The sequence below is a fragment of the Aethalodelphis obliquidens genome, unplaced genomic scaffold (assembly GCF_003676395.1).
Source record: "Aethalodelphis obliquidens isolate GAN/ISIS:26980383/991018 unplaced genomic scaffold, ASM367639v1 scaffold8, whole genome shotgun sequence".
Classification (NCBI taxonomy): domain Eukaryota; kingdom Metazoa; phylum Chordata; class Mammalia; order Artiodactyla; family Delphinidae; genus Aethalodelphis; species Aethalodelphis obliquidens.
Window position 1 is genome coordinate 8,350,214 of NW_020837952.1, and position 27,519 is coordinate 8,377,732.

The window sequence follows — 27,519 nt, forward strand, 5'->3', positions numbered from 1 at the left end:
GGGAGGTGGGGATAGTGACCTGTGCTCGCACACAGGCTTCTTGGTGGCGGCAGCAGCGGCCTTAGCGTCTCATGCCCGTCTCTGGGGTCCGCGCTTTTAGCCGCGGCTCGCGCCCGTCTCTGGAGCTCCTTTAAGCAGCGCTCTTAATCCCCTCTCCTCGTGCACCAGGAAACAAAGAGGGAAGAAAAAGTCTTTTGTCTCTTCGGCAGCTCCAGATTTTTTCCCGGACTCCCTCCCGGCTAGCTGTGGTGCACTAACCTCTTCAGGCTGTGTTCACGCTGCCAACCCCAGTCCACTTCCTGGGATCCAACCGAAGCCCGATCCTCAGCTCCCAGACCCACCCGCCTCTCGGGCTGGTGAGTGCCGGTCGGCACCGATCCTCTGTGCGGGAATCTCTCCGCTTTGCTCTCCGCATCCTTGTTGCTGCGCTCTCCTCCGCGGCTCCAAAGCTTCCCCCCAACGCCACCCGTTGTCTCCGCCGGCGAAGGGCCTTCCTAGTGTGTCGAAACCTTTCCTGCTTCACAGCTCCCTCCCACTGGTGCAGGTCCTGTCCCTATTCTTTTGTCTCTGTTGTTTCTTTTTTCTTTTGCCCTACCCAGGTACGTGGGGAGCTTCTTGCCTTTTGGGAGGTCTGAGGTCTCTGCCAGGGTTCAGTAGGTGTTCTGTAGGAGTTGTTCCATATGTAGATGTATTTCTGATGTATCTGTGGGGAGGAAGGTGATCTCCGCGTCTTACTGTTCCGCCGTCTTGAAGCTCTGCCGTGCAATTTTTATTTGCAAAGTTGTTGAATTTATTGTATCACAAATCCTAAAAATGTAAATATGATGGAATAGATTGGGATAAAACATGTCTGAAGCAAGCTTATACAATTTTTAAAAAGCAAAACAAAAAATTAACACTCTTGATCTAACTAAAGTTATTATCACCATCAAAAGTGAGAATGGTCAACTGAAACTGACAAACGATAAATACCCATCCAGCTCTATTACTCTTAGTGCCCCAACTACTCGAAGTCCTAAGTGAGACATTTAATTAGGATTTGGTGAGGTGCATTTCATTCATGCTTGTTCATTCTTCATTCAGAAAACCTTTACTGAGTGCCTTTTATGTGAAGGCACAGTTCTAGCTAACATTAATTGAGCACTTCTTTTGTTTAGAACTATCTTGTAAGGAAATGTGGAAGGAAAACCTGGAAGAGTCTACAACACATCCATGCAAAACATCCTACTAACAAGGGGAAGATGAGAAATAGTGGAAGGAGGCAGAGTCAAGGACTGTTCAGAAATCTCTAGATTTAATCCCCAAAGTCTTCCTGGAGGAGGGGGAAATCTATACAGTGATGCCCTGCAGGTGGTAATGGGCAGGATTTCCAAGGTAAGGGTATTGCAGGCCTTGGTGGCCTAGCAGCTATGTGGCTGCTAGTTTTCCTTCTTTCCTGCACTGCAGGAACTTTTTTCTTAGAAATGTGGCTTCAGAAACATTGTTCAATTTTGCACATCTCCTTACCTTTCCCTTAATCTCTTATGCTTTTATGAAGAAACTTAAAAGAGCCTGCTGAAGAGAAGTTCTCTGCCTTCAGCATTGTCAAATTCTAACACTCATTATACATCAACCACTCAAGACTTTCCCTCCCTCCCTCCCTCCCTCCCCCCCTCCCTCCCCTCCCACCTTCCCCCCTCCCTCCCTTCCTTCCTTCCTTCCTTCTTTCCTCTTCCAAACTCTCTTCTGCATCTCAGGGTAGAAGCAGCTAAATTAGACCTTTTAGAATTCTGCTTCCAGCAGGGTTCTGGGTTAGATTCTGCCAAGAAGAAGCACTGCACGAGATTTGGAAGATAGGAGAAGGGAAAAGCCATTTATCTCTGGTGGCAGCTGCAGGCATACCTTTCAGCAGTAAGCAGACATGAGATTTACAGCAGCTTCCAGGGGAGCTCCTGCAAATCACCTGCTTTGGTACTGCCGTCAGGGGAGATGATCAGCAGGAACTTCCCTGTATTTCCCATCTACCCAAACTTCCTGAAGTCCAGCTGTGGTTTTTCTTTCACCTTGGTACCCTAGCTCTTTAAGTGGTTGTGTAAATCCCTGCTTGTTAGTATTATATTGTAACTTGAAAAAATTTTTTGAAGTCATCATGCTAGGCTAAGTTTTGTGATAAATCTCAGTGGCTTAACACAATAAATTTATTTTTTGATTATGTGTTAGTCTAATGGAGGTGGTGGTCGTAGGAAAGGTAGTCGGGGGTGGGGACTCTGTTTCAAAGAGCCATCTGGGGACTCAAGCTGATGGAGGCTCTCATATATATCTTCAGCCTGGCTTCAGGAAGCCTTGGGCATTGGCATCCAGCTGAACGACAAGGAAAGAAGGTTGAGAAAGGTGATTTCATGCATCAAGTCTACACTGGCACACACTACTTCCTCCCATATTCCACTGACCAATCACAAGCACCAGTGCAACTGCAAGAGGGGATGGAAAATTTGGTGTAGCTGTGTGCCGTGGCTCCTTTCACTTGGCCCAAGCCTTAGGTCTTGGTGTTTCTAGGAGTTCTGAAACCAGATCTCTCTCTCTTTTTTTTTTTTTTTTTTTTTCTCACTCTGCCCTTTTACTCTCACTTTGCCCTTTCTGCCTTTTTACTCTTACCTGTACTCATTACTTCAACTTCTACTTCTGCTCTTGGTTTCTCCTCTACCTGGAATGTCCTTTCCCTTTTTGTCCTTCTGGTGAATGTCCTCCAAGGCACCAATGGTATCTCCTTTCTGAAATTGTCTATGAGCATCCATTGGTACTTCCTCAGGACTTTTTTGCACATAGCTATAAAACACAAACTTGTAGCTGTAAAACTCAAATCTGATCTCAGTACAGACAGTTATTTGTTAGACACAGTTATTTGCTAACTACTTTCTTTTCCAGTCAGTGTAAGTTCTTTGTGGGTAAGGAAAACAAGTCATGTATTCTGAATCCCCTGCCCTGACTTCTCAAAATGTAGTAGGTGCTCATTAAATATTGTTTAAATGAATTGATAGATTTGGCTGTCTATTGACAAATTGGAGTAACTGAACAATAGTCCTAGTCATTCTCCTAAATATAATACAAATATTATTAATATAAATTAAAATAAAACCTCTGTGGTTTGGTAATATGTTCACAGCCAGTGTTTAAACATACATGCAGAATGAATTTGATTAAAAATAATTAATACTTTAAATAAAGAATTTGTATACACATGCTAAAATAACTCCCCCATGAATTTTTTTCTACAACTTGCAAGATCCTTTGTGCAGTTGGCGTTCATTACAGTAGGTCATTGACAAGGTACACATTCAATACAGATCTTCCTGGCTCATAGATTTCCTGCCATATTCATCTGCTCTACGTGGATTCCATCCCCTTACATTCTGTTCTTTTCTCTCCTCCTCCAATCTTCCCTCCTGCCTTCTCCCCTCCCCTAATTGATCACCATCTCTACTGAGCTTGAAAAGTTGTGACAGCTAGAAGAGAGAAAGAAACACGATAAATCCATGGAGGGACAGACATTTTCCCACCATAAATTTCTATTCTCGAGCACTCCTCTCTACCCCAAGGTGTGATTTTTAGCAGATTTTTTTTTACAAGCACTGGGTTTATTTAGGCAACACATCACCAAGAAATATAATTGTGACATAAACAATGTCTATAATTTGTCTCAGAGCCATTATCTTTTCTTTGAATTAATACTAGATCAATACCGTAGTAGGTTGTCAGGAGGATTGTATTGATGTCTCTGTAAACAAGTAAACTAACATTTCATCTAGTTTTACTAGGTATTCTGCTTGGCAATGGGAGAGGGGGTGAACAAAGAGATAAAAGTAAGTTCTTTGTTCTCAAATAATTTACAGTCTATCTATAAATTTGAGATGTTGTTAATTTATGCTTTTGGAAAAATTCATAGAACTTCCTTCACAAAATTCTAAAATTCTGCTTTAGGGTTCATTTCAGATCAGATACTTTCCTGTTCATCTTTTTTACTTCTATGGCTTTTAACTGCATCTCATCATCAGAGCTTTTTTTTATTCCTGTGCTTATATCTGCACATCCATTCACTCATTCTACAAATATTTAATGTGTGGACCATTATAGCTTTTAGGGGACACAGCAGAGGACAAAGTCCCTGCCCTCAAAGAACTTGTGTTTCAACGGGAGACAATAAACAAACACACATAATATGGTCAGTGTGTGCCATCAAGAAAAAATAAAACAGGTGAAAATGATTTTAGCGAGAATCGTCAGGGAGGTTATCTCTGAGGAGGTAACATTTGAGTAGAGACCTGATTGAAGTAGGAATTAACCACGAAGAGAACTAGCAAACAGCATTCTAGGAAGAAAGAGCAGCAAGTGAAAAGGGCCTGGGGCAGGAATGAGCTTGACACATTTATAGAACAGATAGAAAGCCTGTGTGGCTAGAGCTAAGTTAATAGAACTAAGTTACACATGCATAACTTTTTAGCTCATCAAGTCTTTTCACATCCATTATTCTATTTGTACCTCACAACAAGATAGTTATCATTTCCACTTTACAGATGAGGAGACTGAAGTTCAAAGTTTAACCAGTCACTTGTCCAAAGAGATTGAACTTGGCTTTAGACCCTAGGCTTAAAACTCCACATCAAGTACTCTTCCCATACTTCAAATAGTGCTATAGTGAATGTTTCTTTGGCTCTGCGTTGCCCTTAGGATACTGAAAAGTCTATAAAAGTCTATAAAATCTGTGCCCCTGAATAGAGGGCACAGAAGGATCAGTAGCTACCCTGAGCTGTCATACTCGAATCACAAAGTGGGATTTGGGGAAGGTCTCTGCTTTTTATTTCAGAGTCTCCTTGGGCAGTGGAATCATCTCTAGGATGTTATCCTCAAAGGAAGAAGGTTCCAGTCTAGGACAGATTACCAAAGTAGATTTAGTGGGCAGTTCTCCAATACTCACGTTGGTACTTTGTGTACATCTGGCCTGGAAAGGAAGCTCAGCAGACATCTTGATCAGGGTTCAGACAGACTCTGATGCTCACGTGATCCCCAGAGAACTTTAGAGCAGGATGAAATCATTGGATTTACACCCCTTCCTCACCTGTTTGCTATTTAAATTAAGACAAAATGTAGGTGAAAAGATAACACATGTAGATGGAGGCAGACCTGGCGTATGATTGTATTTATTCCTTCATAAAGCATTTTGAGCACTTACTGTCAAACACTGTGATGTGTGCTTGAGATAAACAAGGCATAGTCCCTCCATTCAGTGAGGTTGGGATCTAGAGGAAAACCAAACATATAAACACATAATTATCACACAATAAAGCTGTCTTGGAAGAAGTGTCTAGAGAACCCTTTAGAAGAATAACAAAAAAAAATTTGCCCCCATTCTGTACTGTCTTTGTTGAGAAGGAGAATCTTGCAGCCCTATTTCTGGTGGAGAAAGTACTCATTTGATAGAAAATTACTTTATTGGCCTTTCTCAAGTGACTTACTAAGAGTTGATTAATTGCTGGGAGTTCTTTGGATAGCCATCTGTATGTCATAAAAATAGTGTTCTATCATTAGTGAAATCAGATTCATGGAATAGGGGCTTACTGTGGTAAAACCACAGAAGTGAGCTACCAACGGATAGTTAAAAGTTTCCACTTTGGGTAATATTTAGGAACAAAATAGATGTATATCTCTGCAGAGCGGTTGGGAAGCTGCGGGTTGGACAGATGAGTTTGAGATGTTTATGATTTTTATCATTATCTGTGGTAAACTGTTACATCGGAGACAAAATACAGATTGTATTTCTTGAAGTCATACAGTTGAGGGTCTATTAAGCATAAGCAAACCTTAATACTTATTAAATAAAATTTCTCTCCAGTGTTTCATGATTCTCTCTGAGTCACTTTCCCTAGTCTGGGACTCATATACCAAATACCTCAGAGAGTGGAAATTCCAGAGCTCTCTGTTTGTGGTCTAAATGCTGACACTTACCCTGGAAGCTCCTTGAAGCCTTGCCTTTCTGCTGTAAATCCTCTCAGCTCCTGCTTCATTCTCTTATATTTCGCCTTCTCCTTACTCTCCCCACTTGACCCTCTGCGCGGTTATCTGCGTGATTCCCTGGACCCCACTGCACCAAGACATACTTCTTCTAGCACGGGCTCTGTGTCAGCCTGCCTTCGCACATGGCTGAACACTTTGATCCCAGCAGTGGCCCCCACCACGAGTTGCAGGCAGTCCAGACAGGCTCTGCTCGCCCCACAAAGTCACAGAGCTTCCGGTCTTGCCATAGCACCAAGTTCACTCCTGGGGAACCTACAGAACAAAGGGCGATGAGTAAGATAACTTCCATTGCCAGCCTCTCTGGAGACTCTGGAAACAGAATGGAGACTGCCTTTGTCATGGGTCTCACACAAACTGGGTGGGCTTTCCTCACGGTGTCCTAACAACTGACCACTGATTTGAAGTGAAAAATCTTCTGCAAACTGAGCAGTGTCTTAGGTGAGTACGGACACTGTTGATCTTTATTATTTGTGGGCTTCGTGCCTGTGGATTCACCCACTCACTAAAGTTTATTTGTAACCCCCAAATCCATACGTGTGGCACTTGTGCGGTCATTCGTGGACATGCCCACGACAGTGAAAAGTTCGAGTTGCTTGATGTTCCCAGCTGAAGTCAAACAAGGTGATCCTCTGTCCTCCTAGCTCAGCTTTCATATTGTAAACAAGCGTCCTGTTTGTGGTCTGCTCAGTGCACATTCGTTTCCATTTGTGTGCTTACTGGTTGGCGATTTCGGTGTTTAAAGTGGTTCCGAAGCATAGTGCTGAGGTGCTGGCTAAGTGTCTCCATAAGACACACCACGGGGCGGCGACGTGTCTTAGGGAGAAAATAGGTGTGCTAGATAAGCCTCGTTTGGGCATGACTTACGGTGCCATTGGCTGTGAGTCCCGTGTTAATGCATCAACAATATATATCACATGAGGCTTCTTTAAACAGAAACACACATAACACAAGGTTATGTATTGCTCAGTTGACAAAAATGTGAGCAGAGGCTCACAGGAAACTGACCCTATTTTTCTCCTAGGAACAATGGGTCAGTATTCACTAATTCCGGGTTTGTGGCAAATTTATAGAACATAGCTATAAGGAATAATGAGTATCAACTGTGCATACGTGTGTGTGTGTATATATATATATATATATATATATACACACACACATTTATTTTAATTGATGTGTAGTTGACACAATATTATGTTAGTTTCAGGTGTACAACATAATAATTCGATGTTTCTATAGATTACTCTCCATACAAAGCTATTATATTGACTGTTTTTCCTGTGCTGTACATTACATTCTTGTAACTTATTTATTGTATACCTTTAAGATTGTATCTCTTAATCCCCTTCCTCCTGTCTTGCCCCTCCCTCTCCCCCTCCACTGGTAACCACTAGATTGTTCTCTGAATCTGTGAGGATGTTTCTATTTCGTTATATTTGTTCATTTGTTTTATTTTTTAGATTCCACATATAGGTGAAAGCATGTACTATTTGTCTTCCTCTGACATATATTTTTTATATATTTTTTATTATCACCTAAAGGGAGTCACATAAATCTGTTTGCTATCACATTAACCACATGCTGGAGAAGAAGACTGTGAGATTTGTGGGATCTTCTCTAATGAGTAAAATAAATACAATTTTTTATGAGATGAAATAATTGTTTACAACTAATCAGAACCTATTTACTGTATCAAATTTTATTTTCTCTAACTCTTTGCAAAGAATATTAACTTTCAAGGCAAGGAGACAAAGGAAGGCCACCTTCTAATCAGCCCCTGCGTTTGTGGAGAGCAAGGCTAGTCCACTCACCGCAGAGCTTTGTGGCACATTTATAATTCACAGAAGGGGCCATCTGAAAGCATTTCCCAGAATTGTCACAAAATTCTGTCAGCTCCTGCAGTGATGAAAAAGTACAGTCTTGTGAATATGATTAAGGTGCATTGGAATCTAAGAAAACCATCGATAGCCACTCCAGCTCTCTTCACGCTCTTGGAATGTACTCTCGAGAAGAAGGTCGGTTCTGACAGATGATTTCATGGCATTTTACTCACTGTGGGATGTATTTGAGAAGCCGTGTATCAAAATCTTGATCTTTGCTTTATTTTTTCTTTATTGTTGATTTAAAAGATTAGAAGCATTCCAAAACCTTTTTCTAAATGTCTTCTCATACGTTTAGCGAAAAGAATTCAGAACGCATTTGACACACATTGTAGAAGCATAAATCAGTTAAGGGTAGGATCCTTGCAAATTGCTCTCCCCTTTATAATTTCATCTCATTAGGGAAGAAGGGACAGGTGGGTGTACCGGTGGTTACTGATCAGGAATTGCATTTTCTTTCCAGAGCAGTGAGGATCTTGTGGTATGAAATCCCCTTCTGAGAAAACTATGCAGGTTTTTATTATGCATAAAAATCCTTCTCTGTTAGGTTTCTGTAGTTTATAGAAAATGTGTGAACTGAAGTTAGAAACTGTTTTTCTTTTACATTTTATTGACTTCTTAGGCTGAGTGTAAAAAAAAAAAAAAACAACAAAGGGATCCCACAATAAAATTTTTCTTCCCTTGGTGTATTAAGATGAACATGCGAAGTACATTTGTGAAATATGCTCATTTAGTCACTGACACCAAATGTGTTTGGTAGACCAAAGATGAAGGAATGTGGTCTAGGAGTTCCAAGGACTAATGAGTAATATTTGTGGTCATATTTGTATAATCCTATTGTAAAGTCTGCTTTCTAAATACAGATCTCTTGTGTTTCAACTCTGAAGCCTCCTGATAATGCAGAGGGTAAACATAATGATTTCAGAATATGCAGTAATTGTAATGATAATGAGTCATTTTATGTCATGGTATTTCATCTTTATAACAGCCCTGAGGAGGTATCAGTAAACAAGTATTCATTCAATACTGTTTTGTACTCTGAATTTAAAAAAAATTAATTGTTTTTTCTTTTTTTTTTTTTTGGCCGTGCAGCTTGTGGGATCTTAGTTCCCCAACCAGGGATCAAACCTGGGCCACGGCAGTGAAAGCACTGTGTCCGAACCACTGGACCACCAGGGATTCCCTTAAAAAAAATTTTTTTAAATTGTGGTAAAACATACATAACATAAAAATGACCATTTTAGCCCTTCTAAGTGTACATTTCAGCAGCTTCACGCATACTCACAGTGTTGTGCAATCATCACAACTATTCAGTTCCAGAATGTTTTCATCATCCCGAACAGAAACTCAGTACCCATTAAACAATACCTCCCCATTCCTCTCTCCACCCAGCCCCCGGAAACCTCTATTCTACTTTCTGTCTCTATTAATTTGCCTCCTCTAGGGACCTCATGTTAGTGGAATCATATAGTACTTGTCCTTTTATGATTGGCTTATTTCACTTAGCATGATGTTTTCAAAGTTCATCCATGTATCATAATTTCACTCCTTTTCAAGGATGAATGAATGATTAGTTTTTCAGCACCAACTAATGTTCTGGACACTTTTCTAGACCTGAGGTTCTTACTAGGAAATGCTCATGTTTGCTTCTCCCCAGGGGTCTCCACACTCTGGAAGCTCTATCATTTTGCCCTGACTCCTGGCTTCCAGAATCCACCCCCGTGTCTTTTCCTTTTTCAAGCCCAAACTCCAAACTTGAAACTCAAATTACTACTCTTTGGGTCGAGCTATAAATATGTAATTATTACTAATCTGTGCTGATCAGTACAAACTAGCTCAGCCAACAGTGTTGTGAAACAGTATAGTAGTGTCATCCTTAAACCGGTGGGTGTTTGAGGGTGCGCCAGGGGAAGTACCATGGCACCGCATAACAGGGAACAGCCAGTTAGTGAATGTTCCTACCCAATGGAATAAATCAAACTTCTTTTTTTTCCCCCAGGATAAGAGAGAACACCAGAGTAAACCAAAAATCTTATCCCATGATTAATAAAGCAGGCAACTGACATTTCTCAGAGTATATTGAAAGGAGGAATCTCCGTGGAATCCAAATATAGACTGTCTATTTGAAGAAACTGATAAGAAATCGTTAAAGACTGAGGACTGAATACAGGGATGCAACCATCCTAACACAAAATATCGCAGGAAGCACAAGAGTAGCAGCTCAGGTGGGACAATGTAAGGACTAAAAAAAAGTGTCCTGGCAGGACCGGAAGAGGATTCTCCTCACCTTAGTAGTCAAGCATTTGATACAAATTCCTAGTATATAGGAAGTAGAATTTGATTTAATACTACTATAATATTCACAGCCTGTCATAGAAATCTAGGGTTTTTTAACTGTATAGCAAATGTATTTTAATTCCATAACATGGGCTCAGTAATTCCCTGCACGTTTATTGTATTCAGAGAGCCCAGAGTTAATGCATTCCTGTAGGTCGGTGGGTGGCTCTCAGACACCAGCCTGCATCAGAATACCCTGGAGGGCTTGTTAGAACTAGATTCCTCCAGAGTTTCTGATTCAGTAGGTCTGGAGTGGAGCTTAAGATCCAAATTTATGACGAGTTCCGAGGTGATGTTAATGCTGTTGGAGTGTTAACCCCAATGTCAGGACCACATGTTAGGAGCTCCTAGGTATATCTAGATACCTAGATCAGATGAGTTAGAGTTTAGTTGAAATTCTGACACATAGAATGCTTTTGAAATCTGCTCATCTTTTCTATTTTCATTGTTACCATTGATATTCAAGCCACCATCAGTCTCATGAAGTGCAAAAGCCTCCAAATTGGTGTCCAATTTCCTATCTTGCATCGCTCCAATTTCTCCTTCAAAAGCAGCTATGGTTATCTTTTAAAAGCCTAATTAGACCATCCAACTCTTCTGCGTAATGTTATTCAGACAATTTTCATAGCACTTACTCCATAAAACCCAGCTTCTTACCGTGGCTCTCCAGGGCTTGTGCGACCCGGGCCCAGCCCATCTTTCCATCCTCCTCACGTTTTCTGCCCCTCCGCTCCTCGTTCACTAAACTCCAGTCACCTGACATCCTTTCAGCTCCTTCAAACACACCGAAATTTCCTCCCGCAGGACTTTTTAACCCACCATGCCCTTTGTTGCTATGACCTCTCCCCAACTATTCTTTACCCGACTAGCTCTTTCTCTTCTAGCAGGTATCAACTTAAATATCCCCTCAGAGACACCTTTTCTGATCCTCCACACTTAAACTAGGTCCTTCCTTTTATCCTGCTTCCGGTTACACTCTCTTATTTCCCTTTGTAGCCCTCATTCCAGTTTTGTAACTGCCTACTTCTTCGTTCAGTTACTTGTTTACCATCATTAGGCTCTAAGTTGCTCGAGAATGGGATCACATCAGTGCCTGAGAGATGGCAGGTGTTCACCGGGTTGGATCACAGACGGGGCAGGAAGCAGGCAAGCTGTTGTTGAGTGCAGTGTTCATTTTCTGGGTTCATCCAAAGCCTTTCGAGTAAGGAGTCTGTCACTTGGGGCCTTTGTTCCTTCAGTTAATGCTACTTGAGGCCTTTGCTCTGAGTCACAACCATTCCATCTTTGACTGCTGAAACTGTGAGTGGCCTGCTTCAGTGTGGTTAGTGACTAAAGCACAGGCCTGGTTGTCATCAGCTCTCCTCTTCTACCCCGTGCTATTTCAAAGAGTCTCCTGAGAGGGCTGCCCAAGGAGCTGAGGAAATGGAGTGATGCTTTGATTGAATAATTAATCAGAGTGTGCCCAGATCAAGGGAAGAGATGGTCCTTTGGCAATCTACATTACATCAAAGGCTACATTGAGAGACTGTATTTAGTTTGGGGTAAGTTTTTAAAAGGAGGGAGTTGGAAACTGTTCCAGGAGGGCAGCTAGTATAGTTCAGAATTTGAGAAGTTTGTCACAGAGAAAACTATGGAGAGAGAAGCCACCATCTTGAAAAAGAATGACGCTTGCTCTAATTGTCCCAGTGGAATGACAAACTTCAGATAAAAGTCACAAGAAAGCGGATTTGGGGTCAGCATAAGGAATAATTTTCCAAAAAGTAGAGCTGTTGAAAAACAGAGTGGAATTACTTTGTGAGGGAGTGAATTCCTCTTATCACTGGAGGTGTTAGGGCAGAGATGGTGAGGAAGGTGGGAAGAAGGAAGGAATTAACATTTATTGTGAACTGGTCACTTTACCTGTATAATTGTATGGAGGAAACCTTATTTTCTTGGCAGCAGACTCTTTCAAACCCCTACCGTCTTTTTGAGGGAGGGTATATATTGAGAAGCCTACGGGGTGGGGGTGGTATTGAGATGCTCGTGCCCTGGAGGAGGAGTAGATGGCCCTTGTTCAGCTTGTTCAGCTGTTTAACAAACTTTTTTTTTTTTTTTCTTAATTCCACTTGCAAACTGAGGAGAGAGCTCTATATTTCAAGATAAGGGAAGAAGGGTTGGGGGTGGATTTTTAGGGTGATTGTTTTAGGGAAGAAAAAAAATGTGAGGTGAGGTAGCTGCCAGTGGAAAGAAATTCTGAGAGAAGAGCAGAGGTGCTCAGTGGGGAATTTGATGACCTTTATGTTGTGGGGTCTCCAGTACGAAATCTTTTTTTCCCCATCTCTATACCTAATCTGCAAAATACACATTTCTTTATTAATGAACTGTGGCTTTAGCTGTTTTTTGGAAACCAATAAATGTTGAATGTAGCCCTAAAATGGGTTCAGAGCAGCCATGGTGGGTCATGGAAAAATAGCCCTTCTATATTACACATTTGAATTAATCCTCATAGCAACAGGATGCAGTGGGCAGCTGTCTTCGTTTACAGATGAGTAAAATGGGGTAGTGGGAAAGTAAGTCACTTTTTCTATGTTATTAGATGATTCATCTGATTTTTACTACGCCAGAGGCAACTCAGAGGGAATCCTTTCTTTAGATATAAAGGTAGGCCAGATTATTTCCAATATCCTTCTTATCTCTTAAAATTTCATGAAGCAGAAAAGAGCAAATGAGAGTCATCTCACTTCTCTGCAAGTACAAGAATAGGGAGTTGCAGTAGGATGCAGATAAAGATTACGAGATGGCTATTTCCTGGGGCTCAGTGCTATCAACAGGGCTGGCTTCATGGCTGTGTGACCAGTGCATTAACATGGCCTTGTGCTTATAAAAACCCCACACTTGGTTTAATGCTCTACAGTTGCCATCTTGAAATTATCGATAATTTTTAACTTTTAATAATTTTGGACAAGGAGCCTTATATTTTTATTTGCATTGAGCCCTGCAAACTAGGTAGCTGGTCCTGGCTACAGCTGAAGGATTTTTAGATACCTGGTGCTGACACGTTGTCCAAAGAGTCTGACAATGTTTTAGAAACCACAGAATCTTGGTCTTGGAAAGGATCTTGGCAGTTCACTCTGTTTAGTGGATCTCATTGCTCTCTGTATATCAGGATCACCTGAGGAACTTTTGAAAAAGATGTATAACCTCAGAGATTCCAAATTTAATTGGCCTGGGGTGGGGCATCATATTTATTTTTTAACAATTCTCTTAGATGCTACTAAGCAGCCTTGACCCAATTCATTGGTACCTACCATTGTATAGTTAAGCCTAACCTGTTATATTTTATTTACTCATTCAACAAATATCTACTAAGGTTCTACCATGTGTAGAATGTTATAATGCATTTTATAGGAGACAGAAAAATAAATAAACCAAGGCCAGTGTCCTCAGAAATGTAATAATATAATGGACTTTCCAGCTGGCTTGGCTACCCAATCCATTCTTCTGGTTCTCTTGGGACGTTGCTGGTCTCCTTCCTGTCTCTTTCCATACTGGGTCTTCAGCATCACTGTACAGCTTCCTCTCCATGGAAGATCTGAAGGCTTTAAACAGCACAACAGCACACACACACACACACACACACACACACACACACACACACACTTTTTATTCTCAGTGAAAATGTTTGGGCTCCCAATGCAATTAGTATCCCTGCTTTTAGGCAGTACTATATTCCTGGAAGAATTGGCATATGCATTTATAAAGGCCCATTGTGGAAGAAATTTATTTAGTTTTACAATATGCAGTCCCAATGTTTATAGTCATATTTTAGAGCAAAGCCTTTACATTCCATCTCCCACAAGATACCATCATGACCACCTGGGCTGTAATTTAAATTTTAGATGTTTTGTACAGTCTTGTTTCCCTTGGTCTGAAACCAGCAAAGCATGTACTCCAATCATATAAAGGCAGTGTGGGTGCAGCACAGCACCTGTTTTTAATCTCAGAAGGAATTGTTTATTGTCAGTATGTCTGAAGGATGAGGAATAGTGAATTCATTCTTAATGTTTCTCTTGCTTTGGGATTTTGCTTGGCAATAGTGCCATGAGAGGTTCTCGTTGTGGCCAAAAACCAATGGCAAATCTGTTTAGGAATCCACCAGGGTGTGTCTTCCCAGCCCCGAGTTCACTGAAGCTCCACAAACCAGTTCAGAAGTGGCTACCAAAATTAAAACAAAACAAAAAAAACAGAAGAAAAGAAGAAAAAAAAAGTGGTTACCATCCCATCCTGAGGACCTCCTGCTTTACCCACAAGACCCATGGTGGCAGTTCACAGCTCCTCTATGAAGGATCAGTTAGAGCTCTAAAGAGTATGAAATGAACAGTTTTACTTTACCCTGGGTCCATCCAAAGAAAGGGCCTACAGTTTAAGACTTTCGAGAGAATAGTGTGTCCACTCTCCTCAATATCTCAGTGCCTGGTCTGAACAGACGCTGCAACCCTCACTCGGAGCTCTACTGCGTCTGACAGTAGGAGAAGGTTCACTTCCCTGCCCCACCTTCCAGCCATGATGGTCTGCCTCTGATAGCTCAGTGGTGATTCCAGAAAGCAGGGCAGGGCCGCTTTGTCCCTTAAGTGAGAGTCAGGGGATATTCAGCTCTGCAGGGCCTGCAGCAAATACAATTCTGAGTGCCCTCTTTTTTAAGAAAAAAGACAAAATTATAAATTAAAAAGTAGATAAATAATTGAACAAGCAAAGAATTCACAACTAATTATCAGAGCCTTCATACTCCAGCATTTTTAAAGATCTTTTTAGGCAATTTACCAGAAATGACTACAATTACAATGCTTCCTGGTCGCATCCCGGCTTTCTCTAACCTCCTAGAACACTACATCTCTCAGCACTTCGCGGTGCTCGTGGGGACCGGAAGCTGACGCTTCCTTAGATTCAGGGTGAAGTATTCCAATCCCATCCTGGTCTTCTCATCTGCCAGAGCCGAGAGGTTAATTTGCTCTGGTTTATTTACAAGACAGGGCTCCCTGCTGAAGCGAGCATTAGCTTCTGCTAGGGACATCATAGTTGTCTCCTATGAAAAAGACTGTTGTTCCTCCTAACATAACCCTACTCTTACCACTACTTAATTGTAGTCCCAGTGTAACTGTGTTCCTTCCTGGTCCTGGCTTAGATCGCAAGAGTTGTATTCACCTTAAGTGTCTTCCATTGCCAACACAGATGGGGAAACGTCAACTCTTGGTTCCAAATTTTCCCTCTAGAAGAAGGATGTTCCGGTTTTTCCTGCCATGCGTGTGCCCCGACTGAAGAATAACGTGTGTGGGAGGAGCTTGTGTCTACAGAGGTTCTCTGCGTGGCCCGTGCACCTTAAGGACACGCTGGTAACAAGCACCAGCATGCCTGTCCCGTCTTGCCGTCAACGTGCTCTGCGTCAAGAATCCCAGGAATGGATTCCAGGATGCAAGAATGGATGGTCATTGCTGTGGATTGAGTGAAGAGGGCATCTATCCTGGCCAAGTGAAGCCTGTACACACCTGCTGCTGGGAAAGACACACATTAAAATATTTTAAAACTAGAACTGTTGCTGCACCATGATAAACCTGGAGCTAGTCCTCTTTAAGTGAGGCCAAAGCTTAGCATCCAGGATCCATTCCATGCCAAACTTCTCTGGAGTGTGAGTGATGCTGAGAAAGGCTGTTAGGTTAATAAGAACCTCAAAGGGATAGAATAATCTCTTATTTCTCACTCTCACTGGAGGCTCTGTTTTGAGTCTGCTGGAGTCGAATAATTACTTGGTGTTGCTCTGAATTGCATCTGAAGGTGTCTTTCCCCGTTAACTTTGCCTGGTCTTCTTTAAGCTTTCACTGGCTTCTCTGGATTATTGGAGGGGAAAGGGGAAAAATAAAGTACCACTTGCAGTCTCTAGAAGCAATAGGAAAAGACTGAGAGGGAGGTGGGGGTGAATGGAATTCTGAGGAAGGCCCAGGGCAAACAAACATAAAAGAGCTGTTGGGTCCCAGAGCAGATGCTTCTAGCCTCTAGCCAGCATCTGGAAACAAAATCCTCTCTGCTCCACACTCCTACCCCACCTGCGTTCCCACCAAGAGTGTCAAATAACTGGTGCAGTTCCTTGCCTTTTGTAGAAAAGTATGTTGCTTGATATATGTAGGCATACTACCTTGATCAAATGTTGGAAAACAGTGCAAAATATTGAAAGTGAACCAAGAAAGCTTGCTTTAAAGAGAAACGTACAAAAATAAAAGCAAAGAAGACAGTTGAGTTTGGGCTTCTGATAGAACAATCATCACTGTGGACAAGACTATGAGAAGTAGAGGCAGGCGCGGTTAAATTTTAAGTCTGTGCTCAGTGTGTGCCATGGAGAGTCCCGTGTATTGTCACACAGCTGTCTCTGGTAGCTACTATTATTCCAGTTCCACACATTGTACTGGGTTGAATAGTATCCCCCCAAATCCATACCTGCCTGGTCTCTCCCAGATGACTTTATATGGTAATAGACCTTTGTGGACAAAATCAAGTGAAAATGAGGTCACACTGAATTAGGTGGACCCTAATCAACCGCATCCCTCTGAGTGACTGGGGTCCTTCTTTATTTTATTTATTTCTTCATTTATTTTAGTTACAGCATGCGGGATCTAGTTCCCTGACCAGGGATCGAACCTGGGCTCCCTGCATTGGGAGTGCAGAGTCTTAGCCACTGGACCACCAGGGAGGTCCCCTGGTGTCCTTCTAAGAAAAGGGATATTTGGACACAGATATAGAGAGGAGGACACCATGTGAAGACAGAGACACAGGGGAGATGGCCGTGAGAAGGAGGCAGAGGTTGGAGTGAGGCATGTCCAAGCCAGGGAACACCAAGGTTGCTGGCAACATCAGAAGCTAGAAGAGTCAAATAAGGATCCTCTTCTAAAGGCTTCAGAGAGAGCATGGGCCTGGGGATACCTTGATTTCAGAACTGTGAGGGAATACATTTCTGTTGTTATGAGCCAGCCGGTTTGTGGTCATTTGTTTTGGCAGCCCCAGGAAAGTAATCCACAGATGGAAGACCCCTGGTTCTGAAGGTCCTGCTAAAGTTCCTTGCATGGGGGCCATGGTGAACCGGCTGCACACATGGCCTCTTGCCTGTGAACCACACTAGGTCAGTCATGGGAAGTGACTGGATTCATGACTGACGTGATTGGTTTTGTCCATTTGAACAGATCCGTAGAATTCCAGAGAGAGATTAACAGTGAAAATCTGAGGACCATCATAAAGTGCAGCTGCAGAATTCATATACCTATTTGTTTTTCTTCTCACCGTATCCTAAAAAGGATTTAGAGTTTCTTTCAAAGATGCAAACAACAGAGCAAGGTTAAGTCAATTAAAAAAATAAAAAAGATGAAACAGAGGGAAGAAAAACAGTGGTAGGAGGCAGCAGCAATAAACCTACACGACACCATGCCCTCCATCTCCTTGCCGCTGAAAAAATGGACCTTCTTGGTAGGAGTAAAAAACCTCAAAATGAGATAGTGCCAACTTCAATTTTTGTCTAGTTTGTGTAAATTCAATGAAAATTTCAGGCTGCTGCTTCAAGTAGAAATGAGCTTTAATTATCCTTCTGATTTTCATATCATTTTCAATAAGTCAACATTGCTGTTACAGTTGATCCACCAGAAAGTGGGGAAAGAAACCTCCCATTTTCTGGGGCCTCTGTATCCTCTTAAATGTGCTTCTGCTATGTTTAAAAAACTGTTGTCTTTTGAGCATTTGTGTGGAGCAAAAAGGAGAGGATCTGGAATGGTTTAGCATACTGTTGTCTGTGGTTTATCAAATCAGGCACACAGACTTACTGTCAGAGCAGAGACAGTGCTGTCAAACCAGCCTGGGAGTTATTGTTTCATTTGATACTGAGCTTTTTGTGGGTTTATTGGTCATCTTTGGTCGCATATGAAAAATTTATCCTGCTCTGTCTAAGGGAGCAACTGTATGAATAAATATGGAATTACCTTTGTAGGAGTCTCAACTCTAGAATAATTCGGTATTGCTCTACATGGGACTTCATCTGCTGAACAGACCCCAAACCATCATCTGGGGACCAAGGCTATGCAGACTGCCTTGGGTTAAGCTGTGCTGTAGAGATAGGAACCTCTAATCATGTTTCAAATATCAAATATACAAGTGTGCTTTTTTTTTTTTAAAGGGCATCCTATTCATATGGCTCTACACGTAAATGACCTCCTTATTTGGAGAATATTTTAGAAATGAGGGTCAAGGAAAATGGTCTGCTCCTAGCTAAGTGCTTGTTGTTTGTATAATCATACTTTGACAGCGAAGAACAATACAGTAGATGCATTACCGATTTATTAAGTTCGGTACGCGGGCCTCTCACTGGTGTAGCCTCTCCCGTTGCGGAGCGCAGGCTCAGCAGCCATGGCTCACGGGCCCAGCCGCTCCGCCGCATGTGGGATCTTCCCGGACCGGGGCACGAACCCGTGTCCCCTGAATCGGTAGGCGGACTCGCAACCACTGCGCCACCAGATTTATTAAGTTTTTTAAAGGAAGTCTTTTAGGTTTAAGAATAGCTCGCCCTGCAACAAGGAAACGTACCCCTTAAGGTTATTTAGTCCCTTGCTTGCTGACGTTAAGTTGATGATGACCTGGGCTTTTCACAGAGTGATTACTCTTAATGAAAAATTAAGTGTAGTCTTCTAGTAAAGATAGCACACCAAAAGGAGACATGCCGGGTGGTGTGACCTGCCCCAGGATGCCGCGCTCAGGTGAGGCAGTTCCTGCAGATGGCAGTGTAGCACTTCGGCAAACAGTCTTGCTGGGTGTTCCTGGGCTGTGGATGAGATGCAACGGATAAAAGCAGGCTTGCCCTCCAGCCAGCAATTTTACTAAGTTGCCGCTTCACTACTCAATTTCATAGTTGCCCTGTAAAAGAATCTTTTCCGAACTCAGCAAAAGTACAAACTGTTCCCTCATACACCCCAAATTGTCCTTTTGGTGAAGTGAGTTTTTACTTTTAATGCCTTCCATTTTTTGAATTTCAGAGTTACTTTGAGAGGGAGATCGACTAAATATCCCTCTTCTTGAATTGTAAGAGCAATTAGCTTAGCTGTGGAGAACTCTTTAACAGAGAACGAAAATCTCCTCAGCTGAGACGATCATAAACTACATTTATCATACAAGTCAACGCAGCACCATCCAAAATAAAGATCTTTCTGTATAAACCCTACAACCAGATTTCCACGATTCTTTTTCTCTCATTCTGATTGTTTTCCTTCCTTCCCTTTTTCTTAAGCCTTCTGTTAAAAACTGTCCTCTGCGATATGGGGAGCGGGAAGGGTAAGCTGTGACAAAGCGAGTGGCATGGACATATATACACTACCAAACGTAAAATAGATAGCTAGTGGGAAGCAGCCGCATAGCACAGGGAGATCAGCTCGGTGCTTTGTGACCACCTAGAGGGGTGGGATAGGGAGGGTGGGAGGGAGGGAGATGCAAGAGGAAAGAGATATGGCGATATATGTATATGTATAGCTGATTCACTTTGTTATAAAGCAGAAACTAACACGCCATTGTAAAGCAATTATACTCCAATAAAGATGTAAAAAAAAAAAAATTGTCCTCTGCTATGCCCAGAGGACCTGGATGACTGAGAACTGAAATAATGCAATCTAGCAATCACAGGCTTAGGTAATTTTTAATAAAATGACGGTATGATGTCAATTATTTTCTTCATTGTTTTGACCTTTAAAGCTAGATAAGGGTTATATTCTGCCGTAGAGGAAGTGAGTAATGGCAGTTCTGAAAGAATCTGTGGAGCTGTGCTAGTCATTCCAGGCTAAGTTTTCCTCTCCCACCTCCCCAAACATTCCTCATTCCTTCAGCAAGCAGTTGTGCACAAGCAGTGTTAATGTCACACACTCATAATATATGTGCTCCACTAACAGAGCTGCGCTCCCATGAATTGTGAGTAACCCAAGCTCACATAGGTAACTGAGGAGGGCTTTCATCCTCTAACTTTCACTATTTACCCACAAAACGTATGTATATCAAGAAATGGCAAGTTTAGATATGAATGATGCATGGGAATCTGTTGTTGATGTAATCGCTATGGAGATATTATAGGAGGATCTGGTTCGTAATAGGCAATCAATACCTTCTGTTGAATAAATGAAAGCTTAAATGGAAGTAAAAATGATGAATAAACTAAAAGGAGAAGAGACATTGACTAACAATCTAAAAGCCCAGAAAAACATCAGAAAGGCTTAAGAGAAATGGGAATTCAGAGATCAAGAGGACAAAGTAGGTGGAAAGGAGGCAGCCGCTGGTGCTAGGCTTACTCTCTTAGGTACAGGAAGAGGGCTAAAGAGGAGATCAAAGAGCCTGGAAGGATGAAGGAAGGGCATGTCGATATGCATCAGAGGAGATTAACAAAAAGCTGATGGTGCAACACTGAGTGGTAAAAGAAAGATTAAGGAATCTGGAAATTTGGGGAGACCATCAACAAGAGGCAATTACACAGCTGACAAACAGGGCCCTGGGGAGAGAAAGGTTGAGGGTAAAAGTAAGGGTGGGGAGCAGTGTGTAAGTCATCAGTTAGGTGCATAAGCAGTGTCAGTATCACAACTGATAGTTAGCATGTCTTTTATGGCAAAGTCAATGCTTTCTTTTCAAGACTTCAGATGAGGATGTATTTGTGTGGAGTAAGAGCCCACAAGAGGGCTTTCTTTATTCTATGATAAAGAAAAAAAGAAAAAAAAAAGAGAAATAAAACCCAGCAACCAACCCTCCATTGCTCTGATCTACTAAAGTAAGTGATACCTTCTGTGCACCAAAGACCTGATTAAATTGGCACTCGTCTAGAATTATTCATCAAGGGGAAGCTAATTAGAAATTGTTAGGGCCTCCCCCAGATCGTGATGCAAGATTGCATGAGTTGTCTTTGTTGGACATTGATGATGAAAACATAACCGCAGTAGAAAGCAACGGCTTAATAGTAGGTACAAAATAATTGGATGTAGCCAATTTAATGCCGCCATTTAGAAGGGGGAACAGTTTAATGCCGAGACTGTTTGATATGGTTTTTCTTTTAGATACTCATTAGCATTTAAAATTTTAAATTACTGAGCAATGGGGTCAGTGACATTCTTACCCCAGTTGACCACAAAACTCAATATTTCCCTAAGGCTCAGAGACAAGGCACAGCTTCAGACTGGAGTCAGGCTCAGGCACTGGGCAGAGCCCACTGTGGAGTGAGAGGGAGGGAAAGCAGAGAGTGAAGGGCAGAGGGGGAGGAGGAGTCTGTTGAGGCTCAGGGATGGGTTGAATGTAAGAAGTGTTCACACATTCACAGGTGGAGGTCTGTCGAAATGGTTGACGCAAAAAGCAAGTACCCTGCTCTGATTCTTGGAGATGTTAGATTGACCACAGCGAGAGAAGTTACGTTGTGCCGGGTCATTTGATAACTGAATTCAAACTGACTTTCTTGATTGGTAACTGAAGGTTGCAGTTCTTTAACATTCTATACGATAGGAGTTTTTCCTCCCTCCTCTCCTGCCTCCCTTGCTTCCTTCCTTCTTTTTCCTCCACCCCTCCCTCTCTGTTTCCTGTCTTTTTCTCTTCTTCTCTCTTCCTTCATCCTTTCCTCCTTCTTTCCCTTCTTCCTTTTCCTCTTTCCTTCCCTCTTTCTTTTCTTCCTTATTTTCTTTATCCCTCCTTTTTTCCTTCCCCATTCCCTCCCCCTCTTCCTTTCTTTTTTTCCTTCCATTCAACATGTATTAATCATACACTATGTGCTAGTCCCTTCATTAAGCCTCCAAGAAAAATTTACATCCTTGGAGAAATACCAAAAGGTGCAGAAATGTTTTAGATGAGTCAAAACATTTTTTTTTTCCCAACTCACCACATCTTGTTTATTTCACACATTTAAGAAGTCACTTAGGGCTTCCCTGGTGGCGCAGTGGTTGAGAGTCCGCCTGCCGATGCAGGGGACACCGGTTCGTGCCCCGGTCCGGGAAGATCCCACATGCCGCGGAGCGGCTGGGCCCGTGAGCCATGGCCGCTGAGCCTGCGCGTCTGGAGCCTGTGCTCCGCAACAGGAGGGGCCACAGCAGTGAGAGGCCCGCGTACCGCAAAAAAAAAAAAAAAAAAAAAGTCACTTAAAAAGGGGATCATCATTTACTATCGCCACAAAAATTGTACCACGTATACTAATGGAACAAGTGCTATTTGTTTTTAGCGTTATAATTATGCACAGGCACTAAAGTTATTTTCTGTGGTCTCTGATCTGCGTATTCCCAAGATTTCAGTGAAGGTGAGAAAGGCTAAAATAAGTAAGAAGTCACAAGATAGAGAAGCCATTCTTGAGAAGCCTTTGTGCTTAACCTGGTGGCTTAATGTAGGATGATAGGCTTTTAGGGTACAGATTTGCTCAAAAGTTAATCTAAACAAACTAATTCCACTGCAGTTCTGGAAACCAATCTGCTGCACAATCTGGCAATCACGTAGCTGAAATATTATAGGTGACCTTTAGACATTTCAAGGCCATTATAATATTTACAGAGAGATATCTGATTTGTTCTCAGTTTTTAATTTGGTAGTCTTTCTATCAATTTTGCCAAAATCCTGGTTGCCTGGTTTACTTTTCAGTGAAGGCCTGAATGGGGTACAGCTTTTCTATTCCATCATGTCACTAACCCAACCAAATAGCCTTCATATCATGTCACCTGAGCAATGATAATAATCACCATTCATATCATATGAAGCCCTTTCACATCTATTAATTCACTCAATACCTAAAGCAGACCTGTGAGGTGGGTATTACTACAGATATTTCTATAGATTATTTAAGTAACCCAAGCTCACATAGGTAAACAGGGGTGCTGGACCTTGGCCACAGATCTACTCTAAGTCAATGTGGTATTTTCAAATGGACACTTCAAAAGTCCTTCACCAGCTTGATTTCTGTCAACTCCAGGATGAATGTTACTGTATCATGTAAGTCCATTAAATGTATTATAAACACACCCATGGATTTATGTGGGTGTCCTCTCTACCTCCATCCTGGTTCTGGGCCCATCCTGGGAGCCATAATAGATCAGGAATCTTAGACTTCCTGCCTAGTGCCTGGACCAGGACCTTGGCAGTCATTCTAAGTTTTAGCCTCTAAGCTCCAGCATCATTTTACTAGATGCCTTAAAAGTCGAAGACAATTTTAAGACCTGCCTTGTCATTATTTTTGTTGTTTTTTATATATGATGATTCTTATCATCCACACATCCTTAAGATGAGCCACAAGAATGGAAACTAAATCCAAGAGATCAGCTCTTTATTTGGGAGGTAAGGGTTAAGATGTGAGGACTAGATGTTGAAATGTTCCGACTTCTTCTCCTAGTGGCTACTTCAGTATTTCTAAGTGATCACTTTTGGTGGTTACACAAAACCGTGTAAGACTCAATTTAACCACCAGCCATTAAGGGGATTCCATAAATACCGAGACCTAGGGCAAGGAACTATTTTAGCTAGTTTAACAGCACACTAAGTAACCATTTTGCCTGGCAAAAGCTCCTTATTCTAAGACATAATCATAAAATAGCTTTTAACAAAAATTTAATGAAAACTTTTGTCTAGAGGCTTTGGTACACATGGGTGCCCATATCTATTAAGGATCAGTTTATTCCTGAATATAATAAGGAATGAATATTAAAATTAATTCCTCCCTCATGTGACATATTTTATATCTTTAGATTATCTTAAAGTAAATTTTGCTGTGTGGTCCCAATCATTTGCTCATTTATTAAACATCTATAATGCACTTACAAGGTGTGCAGGGTTCTGAACTATGCCATGGAGATATGAAGACAAACCAGACTATCTCTTCCTTCTAGGAGTTCAGAGTCTAATTGGGAAGAGGTGGATTATTAGAGAATAAACAGAAATGTGCTTTCATTCATTACTATGTGAACTAGAATCAACTTTGATGGGCTGCTTCATAATGAACTTCATGTTGGGGGACCATCCTCCATGGATCTCTCTGCATGTCTTGTTAGCAGAGGCACTGGCACTGGATTATCTTTTCAGAATGTTTATACAGAGAACAGCCTTGAAACACAGGAATCATGTTTCTCTATGGAGCAGAGATTAGATTTGCTTATGTTTCTGTATAATAAAGATAATGTGCCCTTCTGGGGCAAAGGTTGGCGTAGGTTTGCTCGTAGCACGTTATAGAAGATTTGGGATCCCTAAGCTTGGGATTCTTCAGCTGTGATGCAAACCCCTTGCTCAGTGTCCACCGTGGCTCCTCCACACTGTCTCTATGTGATGTGAGCCTGGGAGGGAGAGTGGCCCTGCCGCGAACACAAAGCTCATGCTGCTTGCTGTGCTGAGTCCTTTGTCTCTGACCCAGGAGTCTCGTGTCTTCTGCCGGCACCTATGAAAATGGGGGCTGGGTAACTTGTTATGTTGTGAATAGGGACAAAAGTCTCAGACTTTCCACAGCTCTGGACACTTCAGTCCCTGAATTTGGGATGCATTTGAATACTGTAATTTTTTAAAAGAGAACCTGCTAGAGAAACAATCTTCCGATCTTCCATTTATACTTCATTTTTGGTCTTGAATGATTGTATCTTCATCTTTGTTGATATAAAATGAAAGTGTGGGAGATTTCCCTGGTGGCTCAATGGTTAAGAATCTGCCTGCCAATGCAGGGGACAGGGGTTCGAGCCCTGGTCCGGGAAGATCCCACATGCCGTGGAGCGGCTGGGCCCGTGAGCCATGGCCGCTGAGCCTGCGCGTCCGGAGCCTGTGCTCCGCAACGGGAGAGGCCACCACAGTGAGAAGCCGGCGCACCACAACGAAGAGTAGCCCCACTTGCTGAAACTAGAGGAAGCCTGAGCACAGCAACGAAGACCCAACACAGCCAGATATACATGAAATTAAAAAAAATAAAAGAAAGTCTGGGTTGCTGTACTTATCCAAATGGCCTCTGCCCTTTTCCTGAAGAGCTGGTCTGTAAAACAAACATTTGGAGAAGAAAATTGAATCACATTATAATGAAATAACTGCAGTGTTCTCATTTGCTAATGTTTCCATTCATTTGTAATTTAGCCCACAGTGCCACAAGAGGTATTTTACTCTGAGATGGATGATGACAAATTAAATAAATAAAATATGTGTTTGTTAAAACAAACAGGCAAACAAAACAACAAAGTGTTGCTTTCATGCTACTATTAATGAATAATTCGGGAAAATAAAATTGACCGCTTAAAAGCAAGAATAATAGTCTAGTGCTAGATTCTAGAAATCAGTGGTCAGTGACCTCTGAGCTTTAATTCTTAACTTGCAACTCACAAGGAATACTGGTCCTTGTGTTGCTATTTTTTGTTTGTTTGTTTTTAGCCAACACTAGATGAAAGTTTCAGATCCCTTGATGCAGAACATAGGGAAAGATATAGAGAATATTGCATTTTATCAACAATTACAGAGATTCTAGGTATTTAGGTAAAAATCGGGGCTCAAACCATTGCTTAGAAAAGGTAGGTTGACTAGGACAGGGAGATAAGACCAGTCGTAACATTTATTTGATGTAGCATTCAAAGCAGGATGAGGCATGAGATTTAGTAAACCCCTTGAGTCCAGATGAGCAAGGAGAGGTGGTAAAGAAGTAAGGGTGAGAGCATACGGCACCAACTTCAATTGCTAATTGTTGCATACGCCATAGAGAGAAGTAGAGACGGCCAGGAGCCAAATATCTGTATTTTCGGCACTGCTGATATTGTGGGTTTTTTTTTTTTTTTTTTTTTGCGGTACGCGGGCCTCTCACTGTTGTGGCCTCTCCCGTTGCGGAGCACAGGCTCCAGATGCGCAGGCTCAGCGGCCATGGCTCATGGGCCCAGCCGCTCGGCGGCATGTGGGATCTTCCCGGACCTGGGCACGAACCCACGTCCCCTGCATCAGCAGGCGGACTCTCAACCACTGAGCCACCAGGGAAGCCCTATAGTGGTTTTTCTGAAGAAGATCTATAATTAGTTTAGCTGGGGCTCTGGCCCCACTTCTCTAGTTTCCCATCATGGGGCTCTTGTTTCTAAATACAGTGAACTGGAATAGATGAAATGAGAGCCTCCGTGATCCCATTTGTGCATCTATTCCAAGACCCTTTACCAGGAGCAGGCCAACGGGCTCTCTTGACTCCTTTCCCCAGGGCTACCCCTTCATCTGGGCTGGAGTTTCATCATCTTTTGGGTGGCCAAAAGATGAATCCAAGAGAAAGAAGGTTCTCATTTCAGCCCATAGCAGAGTAGACTTGAATCACCCATTCTAAGCTTCCTTTACTTCATTCCCTTTTATTAAAAATTTTTTTAAAAATCGAAGTAAAGTTGATTTACAGTGTTTCATGTGTACAGCAAAGCGATTCAGTTATACATGTGTGTATAAATATATACATACATATATTCTTTTTCAGATTCTTTTTCATTATAGGTTATTACAAGATATTGAATATAGTTCCCAGTGCTGTACAGTAGGTCCTCGTTGTTTATTTTATATATAGTAGTGTATATCTGTTAATCCCAAATTTCTAATTTATGCCTCCCCCCCGCTCCTCATTTGGTAACCATAAGTTTGTTTTCTATGTCTGGGGGCGTATTTCTGTTTTGAAAATCAGTTCATTCCTCCATTCCCTTTTTTTTTTAATATCTTTATTGGAGTATAATTGCTTTACAATGGAATGTTAGTTTCAGCTTCACAATAAAATGAATCAGTTATATATATACATATGTTCCCATATCTCTTCCCGCTTGCGCCTGCCTCCCTCCCACCCTCCCTATCCCACCCCTCCAGGCGGTCACAAAGCACCGAGCTGATCTCCCTGTGCTACGCGGCTGCTTCCCACTAGCTATCTACCTTACGTTTGGCAGTGTATATATGTCCATGCCTCTCTCTCGCTTTGTCACAGTTTACCCTTCCCCCTCCCCTCCCCATATCCTCAAGTCCATTCTCTAGTAAGTCTGTGTCTTTATTCCTGCTTCACCCCTAGGTTTTTCATGACATTTTTTTTTCTTAAATTCCATATATATGTGTTAGCATATGGTATTTGTCTCTCTCTTTCTGACTTACTTCACTCTGTATGACAGACTCTAGGTCTAGCCACCTCATTACAAATAGCTCAATTTCGTTTCTTTTTATGGCTGAGTAATATTCCATTGTATGTATGTGCCACATCTTCTTTATCCATTCATCTGATGATGGGCACTTAGGTTGTTTCCAT

At 41.9% G+C, this 27,519-nt stretch overlaps 1 long non-coding RNA gene and 1 other non-coding gene across 2 annotated transcripts; both read right to left on the reverse strand.

Annotated features, from left to right (window-relative positions):
• Positions 1 to 1,688: 1,688 nt before the first annotated feature.
• Positions 1,689 to 7,317, reverse strand: LOC113620666 (uncharacterized). Its single transcript, XR_003432857.1, has 3 exons — positions 5,207 to 7,317; positions 4,952 to 5,099; positions 1,689 to 2,340 (listed from the first exon to the last, which is right to left on the reverse strand). It is a non-coding gene; the product is annotated as an uncharacterized LOC113620666 (long non-coding RNA).
• A 9,590-nt stretch (positions 7,318 to 16,907) lies between these two features.
• Positions 16,908 to 16,980, reverse strand: TRNAG-CCC (transfer RNA glycine (anticodon CCC)). Its single transcript has one exon. It is a non-coding gene; the product is annotated as a tRNA-Gly (tRNA).
• Positions 16,981 to 27,519: the final 10,539 nt, after the last annotated feature.